Source organism: Gallus gallus, chromosome 3 (assembly GCF_016699485.2).
Source record: "Gallus gallus isolate bGalGal1 chromosome 3, bGalGal1.mat.broiler.GRCg7b, whole genome shotgun sequence".
In the NCBI taxonomy this organism is placed as follows: domain Eukaryota; kingdom Metazoa; phylum Chordata; class Aves; order Galliformes; family Phasianidae; genus Gallus; species Gallus gallus.
In genome coordinates this window covers 13771518-13791452 of record NC_052534.1, presented here as the reverse complement: position 1 = coordinate 13791452, position 19935 = coordinate 13771518, and the positions used below count along the sequence as shown (strand labels likewise).

The following is a 19935-nucleotide window of genomic DNA, read 5'->3' as shown; positions in this document are numbered from 1 at the left end:
TTAAGTTTTTGCTTAAGTTTATGCTACATCTATCCTGCAGCTAGCTGTGTGAATGCAGGATCAGGAGTTATGTTTGAAGTCACTCCCATCTGCCTTGCTTGAGTAAATGCCAATAAGGATGCAACAGCACTAAGAGAGATGTCAGCACTGGAGAAGCAATGATGTCTGGTTACCCATGCTGAAAGGCAGCCGTCCGCAGCACTGCACTTGTGGGCCTCACTAGTGTTGGCAGGATATCTCTGCACACATGGCAATCCCACCTCCAGCAGCAGCACTAGCTGTACTCAGTGTTAAAGGCTGGCAGACTGATTTGAATACAGACACATTTTCAGGCTCGTTCATGTGCCATTTGTTTTTCACAGAGAAGATGGGTTGTGTCAAGGGATGACTAGATTAAGAATAATAGAGTTAAAAAAAAAAGATGCTTTTAATGTTACATTTATTTAAGAATAAATGTAAGGAAAATATATTCTTAATAGTTCTATACAGTTGCTCTTAGGAAAAAAAAAATCAAATTTAGTTTTTGGTAGGTTTGGGGTGATATAATTTGTTTCACCTGGATTTAAATTGTATTGATCACAATTTTGCCAGTCAATATTGAATGTTTTTATTTAGTTTTACTGTCTCCTGCATATAAAAGAGTACAAGCCCAAGCATGAAAACAATCTCCTTAGTGAAAGTTGGCTTATGTACCCTACAATAACTGCATGGTGTATTTTAATGATATGAAACTGATAAAGCTAAGATAAATCAATTTTCTAGTACAGATTAGGCTTTGCTTCATGGAAAGGGCTATAACGCATAAGTAATGGAAAGAGCAAGGACTCATTGAACTTCCTAAATAATTCAAATCTTATGAAACCTTTTTTCTAATACTTTGCTTCCTGTCAGACCCTTTATGCATTCTACTGAACAGCTGAGGTAAAACATTACAAGTGTGTCTCAGACACTTGACAGCTACAGTTTTAGTCTACTCTAACTGAAAAACAGCAGAGAAGAAAACACCCAGTAAAATACAGGATATTTCTACCGTGTCAGTAGTTAGTGCTATTTTTAATGTGCCCTATATGCATCCAGTCAGTTAGGGCCAGTAATCACATATGTTCATGAGCAGTTCCTCTGTTTGGAATTACACGTTTGGTCACTTTCTGCATTTCCTCATATTTTTGTTGCAAATTGGTTTGATTTATTTGTAGCTTAGAAGCATTTATGGGAGTGATAGAGACTGAAATTATCTTTCATTCACACAATAATGTACAAGAAAAGTGTAAGACGGTGAAAAATATGACTAGGAAATCATGGAAATAGGCCAGTGGTCTGACAGATTGAAAGCTGTAATGAAGAGGCTGTTGTTATTTTTGAAATATATCAGATTTCAAATCAATTATATCTTCCTAATTAGCTGTCCTTCTAATTAAAATAGAATGTTGAATTGCAATCTCGGTGACATGAAGTTCCAAGAGCATTTTATGGACAGGTAGAAGGCAGTGACTGCATGGGGAAATGGCTGAGACTTTTGGAAAATCTCTAAAATGTAATGGTGTTTTTGTGTTATGGCATTTGATCAGGGACACTGCCAGCTGAAAATGTAGTCACATCTTTGTGATGTACAGTGGTTCTCATGTCCTATTTCCTTCCAGCAACAAACTTCTTATATTGAATAAAAATCCTATTCTAGTTCTGCCGGTTATTCACTTTTCTTCTATTTAAAAACAATTTAAATTAATCTCTGATCTGAGCAGCAGCTGATGCTGACTGCCTCTGCACATGTGGGTCAACTTATTCATGATCAGATACTCTGAGCCAAAAAGTTCTGTCTTTGAGGTGTCAAGAATGTTTCTAATCTTTATATAGTCTCCTGTCAATCCTGTTTCTAGTTTTTACCAGTTCAGTCATTTTGACAACTTGAAACCAGTGTGCTGTGGTGATACAATTTTGTACGTGTATGTCTGTGTTTTTGTATAGAAAAAATAACTTGTTAACCTTTTCTTTTGTCTTATTATTATTATTATTTTAATGAAGAAATACTTTTGTAGTGACTGGAGGAAAAAAAAAAAGCTTGAGTTATAATAGCACATGAATTTGGGACATATGATGAACAAGGAAGTTGCTAGACAGCTTTTGGTTCTTTTACCAGGCAGACTGTATTTCACATAACAGTTTACATGACAGATAATGTTAAATAGCATATGGAAACGTTCTTTGGATGAAATCCTAGCTCTAATTAAGTCAGTGACAAAATTCACATTAATTTTGAAATCATACTCATTGTCTGATTCATAACCAATTCATTTAAAAAAAAAAAAGAAAAGAAAAGAAAAGCTTGGAAGAAATTCTAGCCTGCAAAACCAGGAGTGCTGTTTCTTACTTGTGGAGTCTAGAGGGAAGGAGAGAGTCAGTAAGCACTGACGAGTCATCGGTTTTAACATGACTGGAAAAAGCCTCCCGAACAGCTCCATAAGCTGCTTTATTACAGTTGCACAGCTATGGTTTTACAGCTCTCATGATACAGCTTTTTTAACAGTAACAAATATGACCTCACCAGTTTATTTCTTTATGTAATGTCAAATCTAAGAAATTAGAGATGCATGTAATGTGCCTAAAAATGAAAAACAGTTTTCTCTGTGAAAGAGTGAGATATTTGCTTGACTTTAAAAACAAACCTGATGCAGCTTCATTTGTGATCCACTTAACCCACAAAAAAACTATATTGTGAATTGTTTCATGAATTTTCTTTGAAGTCATTCTATATAGCTTTGTAATTAGGTCTGCAAGGGTCAAATCCAGTCCAGATAAAATCCATTGCATTCCACCTGCTGCACTGGAGCAGACTGGACTATAATATGTGTGAGCAAAGTGATAAGATGACAGTGAGTAGTCTGTCTCTTTAGTAATGATCATGGTGAATCCTAAGAATGCTTAAAGAAAAGCATCTTTCTTTTGGCAAGAGTATTTGTGGCTTTCGGGGGTTTAAGCTGTAAGGAAAACAGTGTCTACGTAGACTATCGTCTATGTAAGTAAAGTAGTAAACCAAAATGTCACTGTCAGACTACTTAAAGTTCAGGTGGTGAATTTGTCTCGTCACAATGATAGCAAATATACTTTGAAAATTAAATAAGTCATGTCCCTGAGGTCATTTTCTCTTGTCTTTGTATCAGTCTTGTTTTTACTTATTTGCTTTCCTGGAGCCCTGCAAAAATTCAACATCATGTTCCACGCTAATGCTCCCCGAAATGCTCCTCTGTTTCTAGGTCTGGGTTTTATTTAGCTTTCCTGTAGAATAAATTGACTGTAGATTTTGTTCCTCTTTTTGCAAATAATTATTTTTAAGCCTTCCTTTTTTCCATGACAAACCTCATTGAATTGAGGTCAGTCATAGGCTTACATTGTATGTGAGATTGAAGGATCAAGGCTTTTCTGTATTAAAGCATGCTTGTATACAGATTTCAAGTAATCTTTCTAGAATGAAATGATTGTATAAGGCTTTGATATGTTGGCTATTTACTACGTCCTCATTATTTCAATGCAGAACACTTTGGACAAATCTCTTTTATACGATGACAACCCCAAGTTAAAGTACTTGGCAACTCACTCTCTTTTTTTAAGATACCAGATAATCTTATATAGTACTGCAATAATGTCCTAATGATATTTACTTCTATAGAGAATTTCTTGGAAAATGATACTGCACGGCACTGATCTGTATTTTGTGGCATTTCAATGGTAACCATTACAGAATGAAACACGGTTATCATAAAATTTGAGTAGGACTTAATTTATCCATTGAAATTAATTAGAGCATTTAGTTGCTGAATGACAAATCATCACTTGAGTAGTGAGCTTAGAACTGAAATTTTTATCAAAATTGTCCTATTAAACGAAATACAAATTTTAACTGTTTACATCATATAGTTGAAACACTTGCATAAAGATTTATGCTTGGCTCTCTCCATGTTTGCATATTTCCTTCATAAATTGCAGTTCTTTTTTTCTTTAGTGTTATAATTTATATACGCATTTGAATGTTCTCAGAAACATCAAACTGAAAATGTTATATTTTAGTTTTTATTGTTAGTGAAAATGCTTAATGTTTTGAAGAACTGACCTTTTTTTCCCCTTCCATAGTATATTTAATCTCTGCATACATTTTTATTCAGTTCTAAACATGATCATTTGACTCTAGTGTGACATCATGTATTTTTGTACATGGTTATGAACTCTTACATAAATACAAAGCTTCCAGTGCTGAAACCATTACTATTCTAATAACATAGAAATATTCAAGGCTCCTTGATCACATGTAGCTTCCAAAGAAAATAGCTTTTATAATGGAAAATGTGGCAGAAAGTTTAGCGAGAGATCCGTGAGTACTGTGTTGTTACAGATGCATCTTGTACTATGTGGTTGAAAATGGGAATACTAATTAAACATTTGAGCTCCATCCCAAAGTGGCCCTCACAGACTGCTCATCTTGGCAGTGTCTGTGCCATAGGCTTGTCTCAGAAGGAATAATCATTTCATGTAAAACATGTATGACCCTCGAATGCTTCATCTTGCTGCTCTTGATTAAAATAGTAGTTCCTCTGTTATTTTTGGTTGAAATGTTAATGGAAATTTTGCAATGAACAATTCCTTTAAGAGAATTGAGTATAGATAGCATAGTCAAAATCAGTGGTCCTCCTTGTTTCTATAAGGTAAGTATATGTCCAAGTGACGGATTAAAGCCATTGTACTTGTGATATGCAGAGCTGAATCCATTCAGATTAGAAGAGAATAACTAAGCATTGTGCAAATATGGAAGTGGGCATAAAATAAAAGGATTGAAAACACACCATTGTTGAGACTTTTCTGATCAAAGGTAACACAAGCGATATGTGGGAAATGGAGATAATTATTTAGTTTGATCACTGTGAGACAAAATAAAAGCAATGAGTGAATAGCAAAACTGAAGGTAGAATTTTGTTGGAAAAATACAGGCAGTTACTCCTTTCCTCCATTATCTTTCACTTAAGAAGGAGCAGTGTTTCTTACAGTGTTTCTTCTTTAAGAAAGTGCCTTCCATTGTTTCGTTAGCAAAAAAAACAAAAATGAAAAACTTGTGATTTATATATAGAAGTCATGGTAGATTCTCTATTTCTATCATCACAAGCTGAGAATGGATGCTTTCTAGTCTCCAAAATATCTCATTATGCTCCAGGGGAGCTATAATGAGAGTTAATGTATTCTTTTTTCATTCAGATCCTTTGTGAGATAAGGATATGTACAAGAAAATCTTGTTTTATTTTCAGTTATGAAGAAAAAGGAAAAAATATCAGACAGAGGAAAGGCAATGTAAAATACACTGCTTATTTTGAGATAAAGCTAATTCGTTGTGAGTTTATTATGTGGTCACAAACTTTTATGCTGTCAAACGGCCAGTATCTAAATATCTTCCATTTTGCAGCTAGATGGAGACCAACTTTTTCTGTTTTCAAGTTTAATCCTTTAGAACACAAAGTGAATTTTTGAGGAATTGTCCTTTGGTATTTCTGCTTAATTGTTTTGATTGGAGTCCTCCACAGAATTGTGCTAGTCAGAGCACCCAGATCTTCAGCAAGTATAAATGAAGGTTTTGCTAGCTGCCAGCTACCTAAGTTTAGTGCTTATTTTCTATGTCGTGTGTATTTCTCCCTTCAGGCACAAATTATTTGGGCCCGTTCACAAGAGGTCTCCCTCCGCATGTGGGGATTTACTTATGGTTTGGCTGCTGTGTGGTGGCAATTTCCTATCACTCCTGAATCACTGCTGTGGGATGGGCTATCTCCAGCAACTAATGATAAGTTTCATCAAGCTGAATAAAGCAACTTGTGTTACGATGAAAATATTTTGTCTTTTTCTCTATGTTCCTGCCACCTCCTGTCTTACAGAAGCTTCCTGTTTACTTTCTATGGCTACTGTGGGCTTCTGCTTCGTCAGTCTGCAAACCTTTGTAATTGGGTATAGATGTGTGTTGGCATTTTTCTTCAAATGGCATGTGATTTTGGAGATCTTCCACATACTTTTTAATTGTTCTAAGGTGAATTGAATAAATAATATAAAAGATTCAGTACAGTGCTGTAGGAAAGAGGAGGAGAGATGTGTGACTATCATTTCAAGAAAGTGAATTCTCATGAGTTCCTAAAGTGTGAGGCTACAGAACAAACTTACTGCTGGGCATGTTGGCTAGATGCATAGATTTACAACATGAATCTTTGCAAAGAGGCATGTGAGGGAGTTGGATGCCAAAAACAGATAGGCATGTACATCCCCAGAATCCTCGGACCTGTGGAATAGAGGGGTGCGGCCTTCATCCCACAGAGTTAGTGTTGTGCCAGTCACTGCAGAAAGTGGCTGTGGGAAAACACATAAGCTTCTCTCACTGCCTTGGTCCTGTGCAGTTTAAATCTTTGCAGCGATGCAGTGATCTCTAGAGTAGATTTGTTCAGCTAATACTAGTATCAGGCAGTTGAGCGAGTGCATTTACCAGAACTGCTGGCACTCAATAACAACTCTGTACTTACAGCTGCTTTTAACATGCTTCATCTGTTCAGATGAAAAGCTGAACAAAGACGAATGCCCTGAGGCTACAGCTAAAGGCAATGTAAGGGGAAAAAGCAGAAGTGCCTCTATCCAGGAAGAGCCCTCTTCCTGTACCATTTAGCAGTTCCCTTCTCCACTTCGGAAACCTCTGTCTATTGGTGTCAGTGCAAGTTTCCCCACTGACTAATATGAGTCCAGGATTTCACACTAAGCGTATAGAGTGGCCAAGTCATTGATTGATGAACATCTGTGCACCAGAACTAATAGAAAGTTCCTTGTCTCAACAGAGAAGTAGAAATTGCAAAATACCTCCATTATTAAGGTGCTTGAACGTGGATAGCCAAACCCCCTACTTTCTCTGTGTGCTCATTCCAGGATTTTTAGTTTGCTTTTTTCCTAAGAATGTGGGTCCTACTTGGTGCCAAATTTAGGCAGACTTTATCATGTGTATTTATAAACCTGATCTAGCCAGAAGTACTTCACTGTAATAAAAACTATCGAGGCCAGTATTCTTCAAGCAAAGAGAACAGCAGTGCTGTTCCTTGCTCTCTCCTTTCCTCTCACCCAACAGCGTTGTTGTGAATTTCTTATTCCAAACCATCCAGCAGGCGTTCTGTTACAGCACAAATTACAGCTCTGCCTGGAATTCTACTGCAGTACTTCTAGTCACAAATATTGTGTCTCAGCTACAATAAAATCCCAATTTTTAGCATACTGTACAGTTGAGTAGCTACACTGGGGACCAGAAAGATTTTGCATTGATGGTTTTCACAGCTGTTTGATCTGAACGCTACATTTACTGTGTTCTCTTTTATAATAACTGAATGTGGTTGAGTCTGTAGAAACAAATAGAGAATGTTTGCTGTTCTAATCCCTCCCCTCTCCTCTCAGTGACTGTTCCTGGTCACATGCTAGCACTGCCATTCACTTCTGAGTAGGTGGTTATCTGTGTGCCTAGCCTCTTCTACTTGTCTCTTTATTGATCCAGCTCTTCAGGAGCAAGGTTTACTGTGTGCAGCATGAGATGCAGAGGCCTCGAGGTGGGAAGCAGGACCTCTCACCAGGCAGCCGTGCATTTGCTCATCTTGGAGATATTTATTTATTTATTTTGTGACTTCGGCTTTGTGTTAGGTTTAAGCAAGCAGAAGCAAAGCGAGGGTCTGTGTACATCTGCTGTCTCTACTGCAGCAATACTAAAAAGGAATTTACTGCCTGTCACTATGGTTAGTGGCTGGGGGACTGTCCTTTCTCAGGTCGAACTACGTGGGAATCACACAAAAATGTGGGATAATTTTTGTCTGATTTCCTCTGTTTGAGCTCTGTGCTGGTAAGGACATTGAAATTAGGAACAGTATGTGGCAGGGGCAGTTCTCTCTGTGCTGAGCTAGATTGATTGTGCCGTTTGTATGTTTGCTCTATGATGATTTCAGAGGGAAGAGGAGAAAAGATAACTTGTACAAATGTTTTAAATAACAAAGGGTGTAACTAATCCTATGATGCTGTAATTGACATCTAGCTGTACATGACTACAGAGTAGCAAATAATTAGCATGAACATCAGTATTCTGAAGGGCCCAAGAACTGTTCTATGGCTTTAACTTGGTATGGAATTCACGTGATTGAGTCCTGGCATACATAGAATACTCAGCTGGTTGCAGTATGGCAATCTATAAATTACACAACATGATTTAAAGCCCAGCTTCAAAAAAACAGGATAAATTAATTGTTTTATGTATATCAGGCCAGCTGTGTGGTTATGGACTCAATTATGTACTTACAAACTGAAATTTATCCTCTACTTCCCCTCTGTTATTGTTGATCAAGTTAATCATATACTTTCATTTATAACCCTGTAGCTACGCACATAATTCCCATTTGACAGTCCATGTGACAGCTTGTTGAAATAGGCTCCGGACTGCAATGAGCACCATTTCTCTTTCATCTGGCTAACTGACGAGACTTGCAGACAAGTTTTTGGACGCAGACTCTTTCCCAGGTCTGTGAAAGATAGGCCTGATAACGCCAATTTGATCATCTGTTTGTTCTGCCCACCAAAAGGATTTGTGGCAATGCTGGTTGCTGTTCTTTCCTTATAGAAGACTCACTGAAGTCTACTTGTGAAGCTGGGGTAGTGGTCTCACGAATGAAGGTCTAAAGATTATATAAAATTTCCTTTCTGTTGCTCCTTCTCATAGAAGCACTGCTGGGATCTTTCTTCAGTGAATGATGCTAGAAGCAGTTGTGTTTTTGTGCCTCGATTTGTGCTAGTACAAACTTGCTTCTTTTGGAGAGAATGCGCAGGAGAATCACATTTCAAAATGGCTGCTAGAACCCTGACAAAGAAAACTTTTCTTACCCTTGGTAGGCTCGCTGCATGTTGCCTAATATGGGAATCCATTTCATACAGGGTCAGGTGATTTCTTTGCCATGTTTCTGTTTACAGAAAAGTTTCGGGTAAGATTTCTAATATCACCTGGAGTTAGTGGGGTTGTTCGGCTTTGTTTTGGATGTGGAGTGGAGTGTATGTTGCTGCAGTCCATTAATAGATTTCCTTATGGTGACAGTGTGATGCCGTGTGGCTTTGAAGATCCTTAAAAATATTAGAGTTTATTGCCCCTTAACTCAAAGTATTGCTGATGCTTTTCCTGAGGTAAACAGACTTCATCATAAACAATTGTTCTATTTTTGACAGACCTCAGAAAATAGTGCAAAATTTGTACTTCTATGAAAAATTTCAAAAGTTGTTGTTATCGTGTAGTGTAGACTGCAGAGTATGAAGAATGTGAACAACGCCTTGATGTGGTTGTTAAATCAGATCAGGAGTTTGTATTTGCCTGGCACTTGGCTTCTCTAGGCGCTTGGTTGACAGCAAGCTGGCTGGGATTTCACTTGCATTAGACATGGGCTATCTTTGCTTATTTAAGGACAGGAAAAAGAAGCAACAGGTCATCTCAACTCCTCCTGCTAATGTGTTATGGTTGTCAGACACATATCTAACTCAGCTCTTGTCGATGGTTTTGTGACTTAACATGAAGGTAGAGTTTTAAGTCTTGACTTCAGAACCGCTATTTTAACTCATCCCCTCGAAGGTTAGATAATTCTCTTATCTCACAGCTCCATCTACTGTTGGTGCACTTTGTTTCATTCAGTCTCCCCTGTCCATCTTTGGGTTTGTTTTTTTTAAGTTCATACATGCAGCTAAAAACTGCTTTTTCCTCTAGTGCACTCTTTCTTTCTGGGGCCTGCTTTTGTCCTCACTGGTCTCCCACTAGTCTCTTTGCCACTTCACTCTTCCCTGTGAGTGAGTACTGTGAGTACCATCATGACACATCTCTGACTAACAATTTTAGGTGTTATTTGGATCTATAAATTGGATCACTTAGGGTCGCAGACAAGACTGGTACATGAGGAGACTGTATTTCATGCATTTTGCTTAACGTCTGTTGGAAAAAGCTTCTCATCTGTGTACACATCTTAGTTTTTTTCCAGATTCTTACTGTGTCATGTTTCTGTTCTTTTGTATTGATAAATGTGTTGTCTTGATAAAAATGCAGTCTTACTTTACTCATTCCAATTTGAAATGATTTCACAGATTAGATTGTTACTTTGATATCATTGCCCCATTTGCTTCTTTTCCTGGCTTCTTGGACATCAAACACCAACTGCTCTTTTGTACTTTCAGGGCTCTTTACTGTGACTCCCTTTGGCCTTCACCTCTGCTCTGTTTTACTACATAATAAGATACATGGCTTCACTCCTTACAGTCCAGGACCAAACCCTTCTTTGCTTACTTCTTGCATTCTCAGCTCAAGACATCTTGCAGCAAAAGATGCTATCATAGTATCTGGCAAGCTGCATCATTATCCTTCAGTTCCTCATAGAAAGTCTCTTTTCTATAAACAATCCACTGTTTCAAGACAGTGATCAGTGTTATCATTTTAGTTATGTGTGCCTCTGGCAACTTTTCCCATGAGATGATTAGGTCACGGAATATCTTTGGCTCTGTTCTGGTACACAAAATAATGTGTAGCCTGTGACTGCAGTTCCAAGGTGGTGTGGAAATACAGATGATATATTAATATGCTCTTTATAAATATTTTAGTTGTAAGAACTTGTGGGTGAAAGCTGACTGTGGCAAGCAGGTTGGTTAGAAATATGGAAATGGATGTGTAGAAGGATCATGATCTTCATTCTGTAATGCATCTCTTGTTCATGCTGTACTCAACTCTGTGTTAATGAGGCTTGCACTTCTGTAGGGAAATCTTACCAACTTTGTTGCTCATCTCAGGAACACATGAAACACAAACAATTAAAATCAGCTAGCATTTATTCTGGGAAGCTATAAATGTGACAGCACTGTTCAGCTGCTCCTTTGTGATGATTATTAATCATTCAAGATGCTTTATGAATGTTAAAAAACTGTCCTGGCACAGTGCAGTGGAGAATGGCATACTTCATCCAGAACTTCCAGCACTACTAGCAAAAATTTTCCCATGAAAGATGTAAGTGTCGTAACTGAATCCTGTTTGTAAGTGTTTATCTTGATACTGTGCTTTTGTGGACTGTGTGGTGGAGTGTTTTTGCCAATAGTGAGGTTTAGCAGATGACAGAATATTTTATACTGAACTTCTTTTTGTTTTATTACTTCACAGAAGGAAGAGTTTCTCAGCTCATCAGCCTAATTAGACCCCTGTTTTTCCATCCAGTCCAGAACTACTTTGTAAGTTGCTTGCTTGTGAACTAGAAATTGAAAGATAAGCAGAATTTGCAGAAGTGGTGCTATTGGCCCCCTTGTCCCCCTCCTCCCCTCCCTCCATCTCTTTCTCCCCTCCCCCTCCATCTCTGAGTGTAAGCTTTTGGTATATCTCTTAATTTGATATAGATTTGTTGGTATATGACCTGGTTTCAGTACATTATCCCATGATTACTGAACTGAAACTGATTAACAGTATGAGAGAACAAAGAGACTGTTACTTTGGGAGACAATTTCTAGTTTTTTTCACAGTGATACTGGCTTACAATATTTTAAAATTTCAGCCTTTAAAATTTCAGTGGAGATGTACGACTAACCTGATCAGGGGGCAATTTTTTTCTTAAACTGCAAAGGAAAACATGTATACACTTTCTTTTGTGGTGTCCTTACAGCTGGAGTAGCTTATGTTATGTGGAGAAACAAACAACTGACTGATGTTGGAAGAAAAGTCTGAGAGCTGGTAGTGTCACTGAAGACTATGTAGCCTGATCCAGTAACATAAGATATCCAAGGCCCAAAAAAGACAGATTTTTAAATTGAGGAGCCAGCTTGAGTGGCAGTGGAAGTGACTATAGCATGTAGGGTATGAGCTACTGCTGCCCCATAGTTGGTGGACTGGTGGATTTTGAGGCAGCTGGTAGTAGTAGTATTTTCACAAAGACAGCTTTCTCAGTTTGGGAAGAAAAGTGTCAGGTGTCACGGCCACGTGGGGGACCAGCTTGTGAAGACAAACTTCATGAAGTAACAGAAACATGGATGTACGTTTCTGTACAGCAAAGCTGCCTAGGCAGCTAGTGGCATTGCAGACACATTCCCAAATTGCAGCTCACCTTAAAAAAAAACTGTACCATAGTTTTGGCACTTGCCTAGCTTTTGTTTGATTTGCAGTAAGCTCAGTAATTCTCATGACAAAATCAAGCCAAGAAAAAGATTAGGGAGATGTTTCATCTAGTTCTTGCTCTCTTTAAATAGGGGACATCTCTGTTTCTGTTTAAATAGGGGACATTCTCTGTTCAGACATCTCTAGTGACTGAATTTTGAATTCTGTTGTTGTGAATGAATGTCATGCAATACTGGCAACTGATGAAGCTGGTGAGGTGCAAGGCATATAGTTTAATAAAAAGTACTGGATCAGTGACCTACGTTGAGAAAGACTTTTTTATGCTGTTTTTCATTATGTAGGTCAACAACTATCCAAGATTACAAGACCATTGGAATTCTTTTCCTCCGGTCATAAGAGTTGCCTGTAATTAGCATTACTTAATTTGTTACTACCTTACCATGGCTACTACAGCCTGCTCAGTTTAGGATGCATTGAGTATAATGCCTAAACTTTTCACTCTTGAGGAGATGACGTGCAGTGAATGTTTTAGAGTTCCCTTAGATTTGCTGTTGGAAATGTGACTATTCCTGCAGACAATTCCCTGTGATGCACCTGAATATCTGACTCTCTGCATAACTGTTTGTCATGGCAGCTCTTTCCTATAGTCTCTAACAGTCACTATGGAATGGCCAGTCTGCTTAAATGCTCTGATCTACTGGATCAGTATCACCATGGATTCTGGATTGCCAAAGTAAATCTCACTGTGAGCACTGGAGAAAATTGGAATCTTTTCCTCTACCATCAGTAATGTGCAAAAAAGTCCATGCATACCCAGCAATGAGGAGAAAAAAAAGTAACTGCTTGGTACAGTCATTACTTTGACTTGCCTTTTTGATCCATAAAAATGTTTCAACTCTGGGCCAAACAACTCAGTACCCTCTGATCTCATTTTCCCAGCACCATATTCTCTGTGGATATACCAAGTGGTATTTTGCTTTTTTTTTTTTTTTTTTTCCTCTTTGGCATAACATATGAGTCAAGTATCATTGGTAATGCCTAAACTGAATCTGTTTGTGTTACTGTTAAAGTTTAAGTCTATGATTAGAATAGTTGAAAAAATGGATCTTTTTTTCCTGGAAATAGTGTTAGTGCTAGGCAGTGCTCACTATTACTGATGCAAGCTTCAGAAATTGTGGGTGGATGTTGTTTTCCCAAGGGGTGAAATAGACGACAATAGAATGGCAAATGACAAACAGCAACATAAGTCTTTTGGCATTCAAATGAGCTAAAGAGAATACATGCTGTTCAGAAATCAAGTGGATAATGAAGTACTGGGCTGTGGTAGAACAGTGTCCAGGCTCAGTTCAGAAAGCATTTGTATTGTTGCTGAGCTGCAGGGGTTGTTTGGTACATATGGATGCCTGTGTGTGTGTGTATTTTCTAAAATGAAAATGTGCCCCTAATGATTTAAACTTTCAAATACCAAACATAATTAAGTTATATTTGGGCTTACTTTTAAATTAAAGTGCTACTTGAGTATAAATAAGTATTTATCTAAATGTAAACAAAACAAGCTGTAACATCTGAGTCCCATGCTAAATGTCTAACATGATTCCGTGGCCTGTGAAGGTTCATCTTAATGAACTGCGTTTACATTCTGTATAAGGCTTTATGATTGTCCTTGCTGGCTTTGAATTTTTTGTGTGAATCAGAAGCCTGTATGAACCTTTATCAAAATCAGATAGGGTTTTTTTTAACAGCAAGACTGAAAGTGTGAAAACCTGTGTGTGAGATCCTGACAATACAGCAGGTATTAGGTTATTTTATTTAGCTGCACAAGAGCACACAGTGGCTGAGATCTGTTTAGTGCAGCAATTTGCCAAAAACATTGGGAATGAGGGCTTGCATTCAATAAGCATTTTTTTTTAAATATGGGGTTTAAAACATCTCATTCCAGCTGTTCCTTTGTCTCATCCTTCTTGTATGATCAAATGGCATGGTGGCTTTACAACAGTTAACAAACTCCTTGCTTTGCATATACCCTTGGTTCTTCAGTGTGAGTTGCCTAGCAATGTCTGTCTGCTGATACGGCTAGAGCTTTCGCCTAGGAAGGATATGTATGTCACCTTTCTGTCAGAGGTTATTACCTCTTTTGGTCCTTAGTCTCCTTAATAAATGCTTAGAAGTTCGGTAGTCTTTTGTGAATTTCTTTTTCTCCCTGCCATTTCTCTTTGTTACAGTTAATTATTCAGAGTCCAGAATGAGGCATTTTATTGTGGTCAGGATGAGTAACAAAAGGAACAAAAGCATGCAATTTGTAACAAAAACTTGAGTACTCCTTTTGTGAAATATAACATCACATGCTACAAAAAAAAGAAAAAAAAAGAAAAAGAAAAAAAAAAACCCAAAACAGAAAAACAACAACAACAACAAAACCCACCACCTTGCCTTTTCTTTCTGTATATCAAGTATATCATACCTTGATGTTCTCTGCTATCGGCAGTGTTTTGTATTCTGTTTGCTGAGCTGGTGAAGTCTAAATGTTTCGTAAAAGCCTCATGCAGAGAAGGAAACAAGCAATTTCTCCTTCATGCTGCAGGGATATTAAGACCTCATAACTTCTTACTGTCAGAGGTGGGAGCCAGAGAAAAGGAAGGTGGGCCAGATTTGCAGAATTAAGGAAAAGGAAAAAAAAATACACGAAAACCACAAGCAACAGTTTATTGCTATAGTTCTAATCTAATTTACTGAGTCATTCTTCTGGCTGGAAGCTTTTTCATTCTCATGTTCCACTGCGGTTTGATGGTTTTGAGACCATCATAAAAATGAAGTGAAGCTTGGTGGAAAAGATATAGGGAGAGATGTAGGCTGCAGTCCCACTGCCCTCCCTCCTTGGGCACCTGTGCCTGGGTTGCAAGGGTGGAAGTTTAGTCAGAACTAGCAGATTATATATGTTAGCATGGTTTCGTGTTATTTAGAGCTTCTTCATATGAGTGTAATGAATTGATAATACACACTCATGGAAAAAAAAGCCCACCAAGGAAACCATTTAAGAAAAAATACTGCCTGTGGCTCAAAGCCTCTGAGCACTAAACGGCAGAAGAATATTCTAAGAAAAATGTGGTTACATGATTGGTCTGATCAGATCTTCTCTCCCCTAGCTATCACCTCATGGCCACCATTGGTGGTAAAATCTTTGCCGAGCCTTGTATGGTGGTTGTATCATTGGATACTTCTTTAATAGTTAAGTCCAGTGGCTCATTCATGCTTCTCTTCTTTTCCAGGCAAAAATAAAAAATGCAGAGGTGACATTTTATCCCTCGCAAGTATAAGGCACAGCATATACCAAATTGCAGGGAACTCTTAGAGGGAGCAAAAAATATTACTGTCTAGCATTTGTTTTCCTCTCCTCTCATGTTGGATAAGCTCTGTTTGTTGCCACCCTGTGGACTCCATCCCTGTAATCAGTAGTGAACACAAATATGGGAGTGTATTTGGTCCCTTGACAGTGAGAAAAAGCTATGGGCTGGCTGTGCCCCCTGAAGATGCATGCTTGTAAAACTGGCATTGTTCAGTCCTTAAGTTTCGATAAATTCACTTGTGCCCCAGCACTTCAGTAATAAAAGTGCTTCCGTGCAGGTGCCCTGTTATTTCTTCTTTTTGATTGGAGAAAGCGATAAGTTAGTGAGCATGTGAACACTCAGTTAATGGCTGAAGGTCCTTGTCTGGCAACATCTTAATCATAGAATAGTTTGGGTTGCAAGGGACCTTTAAGATCATCTAGTTCCAACTCCCTTCTATAGGCAGGGACACCTCCCTCTAGACCAGGTTGTTCACAGTCCCATCCAGGCTGGCCGTGAACGTCTCCAGGGAGGGAGTATCCGCAGCCTCTGGGCAACCTGTTCCAATCAAATGTATACATCATATCATAACCCCGTGCTTGCTGCTCAGGGCTTGATTGATGATTAACTGAAAGTTTCATGTGGGCAAATGCTAGCAACGATTATACTCCACCATTCAAAGACCTGGGATCAAGGCCTCCATAATGTCAAATTGCTTTCATACAAAACAGCAATACTCCTATTCAGGGCAGTGCTTTTAATTGCCTACAAATTGATGTGGACCTGTCTGTTCAGAGTGAATCTCTAGTGTCTTACTTAGCTTACTGGGTAAGCTAAGAACTTGTAAGTTCTGAGATTTAAAACAAATGTTAAGTTAAAGATATCAGTACGACTATCGACTTCAGCTAGTTCTGTCTGCTGCACGTTTCCAGGTTTCTGAGATAAAAAGAAAAAAGGCAAACAAAACAAACAAACAAAAAACCCTAAGCATGCACAGACTTGATAGAGAGTACCTTGGATGTTATTACCAAATGGTGGTGTTACTTGAGTTAGTGAGCCTATTAACAACTTGGCTATGAAATATTTCTCTTTTACTGTATTGCTATAGTATCTGAAAATTAGCAATATAAGAGAACCCTATGACTTATAAGGTTTGAAGGTAGACAAATGCACTACAAATACATTGCCTAGAACTGAAATAAACTGTGATTGGGGAAGCGCTTGTAAGATTAAAGTTGGGAAGGTCAGATCTAAGGAATTGAGGGTGTGGTTTTCTGGAAAAGTTTAAGTGCTTGCAGCTGTAAGTGGAGGGACCTCATTTTAGGAATGAATTCTGTAATTCTTTGCATGCTTCTTTGCACTGATAATGAATGAAACAAATAGAGATATACCAGTTTGGAGGTTTTTTTGTTTGTTTTCTTTTGCTGGTCTGTCTTTCCTTTCACACCTCACAGAAATGTTTTATGGTGATTTATATTTAATTATCACTGGAAATTCATAAGAATGATTTATCGGCATTCAAGAAAGTAAAGTTTAGTACAATATGACATTTGCAACTATCCAAGTTTCAAATCTCTTTTTAAAGATTATTTTCTTTGTTTTGGCCTATAATAATCCTGGTTATTTCAGTATAATACATACTGCTTGCACACTTACAAATATGTATTTTCTTCGTAGAAAAAAATTACGTATGTGACTTCTTGCCAAGAAAACGGTTTTCCTGGCTGTTTTCCTGCATGTATCTTGGTCAGTCGATTTAACTCAGCACAAAACACATTTGCAGAGGACCTGTTTGCTAGGTAAAAAATCTGAGTAACTGCCTTGACCCTGTGCTGGGAATATTAGTCATGGAGGCTGGCTGTGTTTGCAAAGAGAAGGAGGGGAAAAAAAGCCAACATGACCCATCTGGTTGCACTCCATTTAATAGAGGCAGATCCCTGATGATCCCCCAAAGTAAATACTAATAAATATTTTTAGAAAGGTCTCTTTGCTTTACCCTTCCCTCTGCTTGTAACAGGGTAGGGCTTTGCATATATATAATGAATTTTCAGGAGTCTGGTCTCCCAGTTTTTATTATCTTCTAACTTTCAGTGCAGACTCATCTTTGTTGGTTTTTATTTTCTTTGATTTTTTTTCAGTGTGCTTTGTACTTTAGAAGTAACTCTGAATCTTGTCTTGGCCTCAACTGGAAAAATGGTTAAACTTGTGTATGCTGTGATTGTTAGGAATGAAAGCTTTATTTTATAATGGCAATGGGAATTGTGACTCTTCAACTGTGCTCAGTGGTGAAAATGTACAGCCAAAACCTGAGATATAAGATCTTTTGTTGGACTACTTTTGAGTTGATCTAGGATGACAGAGCCTATTTCAGTCCAACAGTCATTCTAAGGTTTCCATGGAGATTAGCGATGTCAGAGAAGAGCAAGACCTGAGTGCAGTTTGCTAAAAAGCAAGGCTGTATTATGTTATAGTGGAGAAGTGTTGCCTTTTTTTGCATTTTTATGAACTTATGGAACAGTAAAGCACACTTTTTTGGTGGGTTGCAATTTTGTTTTGATTTGTGTTGACTCTCAGCTGAAGTAATGCTTCTGCAGTGTGGTGGTTTTCCTTCAGTTCACCTCAGTGCTGTATGTGATGATTTCAGACTCTAAGATTGTACCATCTTCTATACCATCTATTTTTGCTTTCATTGCTGTTCTCTGTGTGCAATATTTTGTTTGTTATCATATTACCTTATTGAACTGCAGGCATTTTCTGCCTGTACTGAGTTACCTTGTCCTAAGCATGATGTTTAGGTTTCCCTGTGAGTATATTTGCAACTTAGAGACATCAAAATTAAGAGTAGTTACAGCTCTGAGTTTTCTGACATTTTGGAGCTGCCATGGAAGACGGTCGGAGTAAGAGGAGGAGAAGCGGTGCAGTGGGAAACTACAAAAGTTGTAAGTCTAGTACAGGCATAATTAAAAGCTAACATTTGACCCTTTGACCCTCTTAGAATTTAAAAACTTTTACAGTTACCTTCAGTTTTATAAAAATTAAAACATCATTCTGCTCTGGAAAGATTACTGGCAAGGAACTGTGTGTTACAATCAGTAGCATAGCATTTTCCTATGGGGAACTTGCAAAGGGTGGTGGAGGAATTAGGAGATCTCAAGTTAGCTTGGGTCCACTGAAATTGTGTAGCCTTTTAGACAGTCCTGAATGGGAAGCAGGTCCTGCAAGCAGTGTTGATTCCCTGTTATAACATAGTTACACCAGTTCCATAACAGTGGATTTGCTGTGTAAAGGGGTTTTAGGGGTTCTTGTAAAGTTAAGGTTGTAAAATATAAAAGTCAGCAGGCATTATTTAAATTTGACTGGTTTTATTATATTTGAGAAGAGTCATAGAATCATAGAATGGCTTGGGTTGGAAGGGAACCTCAAAGGTCATCTAGTTCCAACTACCTGCTGTAGGCGGAGTTACTGACCTCTAGATCAATCATTACATCAGGTTCCCCAGGTCCCCATTCAACCTGGCTTTGTATACCTCCAGGAATAGGGCATCTGCAACTTCTCTGGGCAGCCAGTGCCTCACTACCCTCTCTGTGAAAAACTTCCCCCTGACGTCTAACCTAAATCTCTTCTCCTTTTGTTTAAAACCCTTTCTCCATCTAATCACTGTTTACTCATGTAAAAAGTTGATTTCCCTCCTTCTTATAATCTCCCTTTAAACTCTGGGAGGCTGAAATGAGAGTCTTCCCTGGAGCCTTCTCTTCTCCAGACTGAACAAGCCAAGCTCCCTCAGACTGTCTTTGTAGGAGAAGTGCTCCAGCCCTCTGACTGTGACCATCCTTTGGACCCTCTCCAAAACCTCCATACCTTTCCTGAGTTGAGATCCTTAGGCCTGGATGCAGTACTCTATGTGGAGCCTCACAAGGACAAAGCAGAGGTGGACAATCACCTTCTTCTCCCCAATGGCCACTTCTGATGCAGCCCACAATAATGCTGGCCTTCCAGGCTGCAAGTGCACACTGCTGGCTCATGCTAAGTTTTTCTTCTACCAGGACTGCTAAGTCCTTCTCAGCAAGGGTACTCTCAAGAAGCTCTTCTCCCAGTCTGTACACACACCTGGGATTGCTTTGTTGAATCTTATTAGGTATACACCTTTTGAATTTGTCAGGGCTTCCAGAAAATAGGGAAGATAGAAGTCTTAAGAGCAGATTAAAATTTTATGCTCAAGGTGGATTCAATTATATTACTAGACCACTTACTGCTTTTATACAGTGTTGCCTATAAAAAGGTACTTGTGCAGATGTGCACACATACTGAGGCATGATCAGAATAACAGTTATTATGGTAAACAGTGTCAAGTCTCTGCTTTGCCTGTTTGTCTCAGAAGACAAAATAAGAAAACAGAGAACAATCTGTTCTTGAACATACATTGCACTTCAGTCGCCATGCTTGGGTCTAGTTTCTTAATTT

The 19935-nt window shown here is 38.3% G+C and overlaps 1 protein-coding gene across 22 annotated transcripts in view; it reads left to right on the top strand.

The window, feature by feature from the left end:
- PLCB4 (phospholipase C beta 4) overlaps positions 1–19935 on the top strand; it is a 216837-nt gene that overhangs the window by 77908 nt on the left and 118994 nt on the right. For 15 of the 22 annotated variants that reach the window (XR_006938644.1, XR_005858074.2, XR_005858073.2 and 12 more), the window contains one exon: positions 11210–11277. The exons of the other annotated variants lie outside the window; for them this stretch is intronic. The gene's annotated coding sequence lies outside the window, so the exon portion shown is untranslated. The remainder of the gene's footprint in view (positions 1–11209; positions 11278–19935) is intronic. 22 annotated transcript variants of the gene reach the window in all.